Genomic DNA, 5,027 nt, shown 5'->3' with positions numbered 1-5,027 from the left:
CTCTTACTTACCAAGTGACACAAACACAGACAGAATCATCTAGAATAATATTCATCCAAAGCTGAGAGCAACCCAGCCTTCAATCCTAACAAATGCTACAGCAATCACCCACTGCATGCTCACTTACAACACCAGTGATGGGCTAATGCATATTACATTTAACACAAGTTATGTAGTCAGATTAGATTTTCAAGTAACTTGTAAAGTAACACATTACTTTTAATTTTACAACTAAATATCTGAGTTACTTTCCAAATAAGTAACTCAAGTTGCATTGTTTTCCCATGTGTTGACAGCGCTCCTGTCCCTGTGTTGAGAGAAAGGAGTGAGTGCAGAGACAGAGACTCTTCCTTCAGCCTGAGGATTGTTCATTTCTCTTCTGGTGTGAAAGAACCTTTACAGTTGACAAAAACATAACTTATTTTTTTTTCTTGGATTTTTTTTTTATTAAAAACAAATAAGCAAGCCCAGCTCAGGTGACAAAGTAATGCAAAGGTATCATAATGCATTACTTTCCATAAAGAGTAACAAAGGAATGCAATTAGTTATTTTTTATGGAGTAACACAATATTGTAATGCATTATTATTACAAGTAACCTTTGCCAACACTGTAGCCAGTGGCACAAAAACGGGGTATGCAGTATATGCAGTGCATAGGGGCGTCACACATAGGGGCCCTTTTGCCAAAATCATTCTGTGAAAATCTTCTTTAATAAAATGTTATAAATAATCAAAAGCTTAGTTATTAAAAATAATTAATGCAACATTTTTATCTAACAGTTTTTAGCATTTTAATGAGTTCAAAAATTTATTTATTAAAAACGTATTAAGACGCGGAACGGCCGTATCTCTTTGCGACCACAACAAACGGGAGGAGTCACAAAATTACCAAAATGGCGATTAAAGTTGCAAAACTGCATGCATTTAGGAAGGTCTCTCAAATGCATGCAGCCTACTGAAATATTCTGCAATTCGAGATCACAATAGGGCGCAAGATGACAGGCTATGTCATATATATATATATAATTGTATGCACAAGTAGGCCAAATGTGAGCACAGTGCAGTTAAATGTACTAGAAAATATGCACTAATTTTTCGTTAATTTGTAAAGTACGAAAATGAAAAGGAAATTAGACCATATTTAAATGCATAAAATAACTCATTTGACACTCTTACATTATTTTCCTTTGTACAGAGCTCGATTTAGGTATGATAAAAGTGCTGCAACGAATTAATTTTGACAACTAATAGAATGTTAGAATATAATGATAACTTTTTCAGAGTTCATTGATTATATCAAATTCAGTGAAGGTTGACTATAGTTATCTGCATGTCTCATCCATGAGTGGGCCTATGCAATGATGGAGAACAAGATTTTGGGGGTGCTAAGACCCAGAACCAAGCTTACTGAGCAATAAAGCTATAGTGAGCCCTTTTATTAAAATACGTGGAGCCTAGGTAATACAAAAATAATACTAAAATTGTCATTCACTCAGTATTACTTGATGTAATTCACAGCTATCTCAGTTACAATTAAGTACAAATTAATTGTATTCAGTTGTGTTTTAGGACATATTTGTGAATGGGCATTTGATTTACATTTGAGAGAAACTGAGAAGATTGTAAACAAGGATACAAGCCACTTTTCACTGAAAATTGCCGTAAATTTAAAATAGGCCATCTGTGTAATTCAAGTAGATTCAATGAGTTGAAAACTCTTACTATTTTATACTTCAATACAAAACAATGCTGAACTTTGACAAAAAAGAGATTTTTAAATGTTATAATAGTGATTTTATAATGTCTAAATATAAATCCATTAGCAAAACATGTGAAAAGAACTATTTTACAGAGTGGAAATGCTAAAAGAAACAATAAATGATCCTCTGCTGCCATTTAGTGGTCATAGTGGGAATCATGACATTCATTTTAATAGTATTTGTTTTTCTACCAGGTGAAATCTTAGCAGAAATCTTCCACTTAGCATGGAAAATTTTCCATGAATTATCTCTTTAAGTAAAAAAATAAATAAAAATGCAGATGTTCTTTAAAATAAATTTTACTATATATTAAAAAAAAAAAATATGAATAACTTTTATTTATGCACATTTTCATGAAACCTGGCTCATTAAGACTGATTAGGAATGTCTGGTTGAGGATGATTTAGAGCATTACTCTGAATGCGGCTGTGATTGTGTGTCGGAGCTGAGAGATGCTGGGAAACCCTCTGACAGCGTCTGGATGATGGCTTGTTCTCTGATTCACTGACTGTGCTCCTGCTTTAGTCACAGAGACACAGCGGTGCTCCGGAAACTTCTGAATAGTATTTGTTTTTCTACCAGGTGAAATCTTAGCAGAAATCTTCCACTTAGCATGGAAAATTTTCCATGAATTATCTCTTTAAGTAAAAAAATAAATAAAAATGCAGATGTTCTTTAAAATAAATTTTACTATATATTAAAAAAAAAAAATATGAATAACTTTTATTTATGCACATTTTCATGAAACCTGGCTCATTAAGACTGATTAGGAATGTCTGGTTGAGGATGATTTAGAGCATTAATGCGGCTGTGATTGTGTGTCGGAGCTGAGAGATGCTGGGAAACCCTCTGACAGCATCTGGATGATGGCTTGTTCTCTGATTCACTGACTGTGCTCCTGCTTTAGTCACAGAGACACAGCGGTGCTCCGGAAACTTCTGATGACTGAGAGACATGACCCTGCTGAGAACAACATCCCAGAGACAAACACTGATGTGCAGGACATTCATCACAGCCTTTGATTCAGACCTGCTTCTGCTGTGACAAACCTAACCATGACAATAGAACAGCTAACGGAGAACCTTCTGGCAAGCTCTCAAACGCTCTTCCACTAACAGCAATAGAATGTTCATTCAGAGTTATCAGATCTTTAATAATGCTCTCAAAATGTTAGCACAAAAATGTTAGTTACACATCATTCTTGAGCTGTTTTTATTTCTGAAACGTTTGTTTAACATTTTTAAATGTTACTACTTCATTCATTCATTACATTCAAAAGTAACATTTCCATAATTACTTTATTTTTTTTTTTGCAGCACAAAAACTGAATGTTTTAAACTTTCAGAGAACAATTAGGGAAAAGTGTTTTTACAACTTTATGGCAACGTTAGGGAAATGCACAATGAACAAATCAAGCAAGAACAGTGCAGAAGTGATCAATGATAGGACAATTATGTGACAATGACAATATACAGTATGAGTTTATATGAATGGATTTGTGAATCATATCTCTGAGTTTGACATGCAGCAGATGCATTCATCACATTAATGCACGCGCTTAATGCATCTCATATTCATTTACTGCACTATGCATGTATTTTCTACTCTTTGTCTTTAATTGCATGCTGTTCTATGATCCCCTGATAATTCACTGAAATAATTTCAGAATCTCTGCATTCATTCATATATAAGCACATGTGAGTGGATTGCAGTGTGCAGTCGAGCAGCTCTGAGTGAGAGCAGTGTGAGACAGACAGAGACAGACAGAGAGACAGACAGGGGAGGGTTTGCTCTCTTCTTATGGCTCATGTTTCCATCTGTTCGTGCGCGTGTCCTGCAGGAGGCGCCGCTGCTCCACGTTCGCACGCCGAAAGTGAGTTGAGTAGAGTTGAGTTGAGTTTGCAGAAGTTGTGACTCAGTGGAGTTCAGCAGGTCATTAGATTCACTCCTGCACTTTAAACTCTCCTGCAGCACAGACAGATCTACAGCAGCACACACGTGCTTCACTGACGCTTACATTATGACGCTGCAGACGAGCACAGGTGTGTGTGTGTGTGTGTGTGTGTGTGTGTGTTTCTGCAGGTGTGTGTTTAGTTTGTGTGTGTGTGTTCATTTGCATTCATGCATTTAACAACGATTTTATTCAGAGTGACTTGCAAATGAGGAACATCACAGTATTCAAATAACAATATTTGCAGTGCAAACCCAAATATGCACACACACAAACATAATACAGTATATTAGAAAATACTTAACAGAAAACAGTAAATGATGATGCGAGCGCAAAGTAAAGTTATTAATTATAAGTATTAGAATATCAACAGTATGTACAGTGCATGCAATTGCATATATATATATATTGCCTGTGCAATTAATCGCATGTGATTGTCATGCACATCTGGTCAGTAAAGCCGGTTCTGTGCTGTGTGTGTGTTTTCTGCAGGTGTGTGTTTAGTGTGTGCATCTGCAGGTGTGTGTGTGTGTGTGTGTTTTCTGCAGGTGTGTGTTTAGTGTGTGCATCTGCAGGTGTGTGTGTTTCTGCAGGTGTGTGTTTATTGTGTGTTTCTGCAGGTGTGTGTTTATTGTGTGTGTTTCTGCAGGTGTGTGAGTGTGTGTGTGTTGTAGTGCAGCTTGAGTTCGGTCGATGTTCACATCAGTCTATCAGAGTCGGATCAGAACTTGCCCTCTGCAGGCCAGTGTGTGCGTCACACACACACACACACACACACACACACAGAGAGAGAGAGAGCGTTTGCGCTGTGGCAGCGGTCAGAGCAGACAGACATCTGTCCCCATGGCAACAGCCTGCTATGGACTTCCTGTGAGCGAGACAGATGCTCTTAATTCCACCGTCTCTCTCTCTCTGGAAATGTAAATATGAGATGGCTGATTTGAAGAGTGCTTGACATAATGAAGGTCTGATGGAAAGACAGAGAGAGAGAGAGAGAGAGAGAGTCTGCTGTAGAGCAGGTGAGACGTGTTCATATGCAGCAGATATTGAGTCATTTAGCAGATGCTTTTATCCAGAAACACACAAACCGAGCACCGCTCAAATGAAGACAAGGATGATGATGGTGCTGCAGGAGGTTTTCAGGATGAAGTGCATCAGTCTTTGTGAGTCTGCAGACATTTGTTGAAGGTTCTGAAGCACAGATTTACTGTAGATTGTGTTCATACAGTGTGTGTGTGTGTGTGTGTGTGTGTGTGTGTAATGTGATTTAAAGACAGAGCCTCTGCTCTCATCACTGCATACAGCAACTACAAACC

Source organism: Sinocyclocheilus rhinocerous, unplaced genomic scaffold (genome assembly GCF_001515625.1).
Source record: "Sinocyclocheilus rhinocerous isolate Xijiao unplaced genomic scaffold, SAMN03320098_v1.1 scaffold1119, whole genome shotgun sequence".
NCBI lineage: Eukaryota > Metazoa > Chordata > Actinopteri > Cypriniformes > Cyprinidae > Sinocyclocheilus > Sinocyclocheilus rhinocerous.
Note: the sequence above shows the minus strand (reverse complement) of the source record.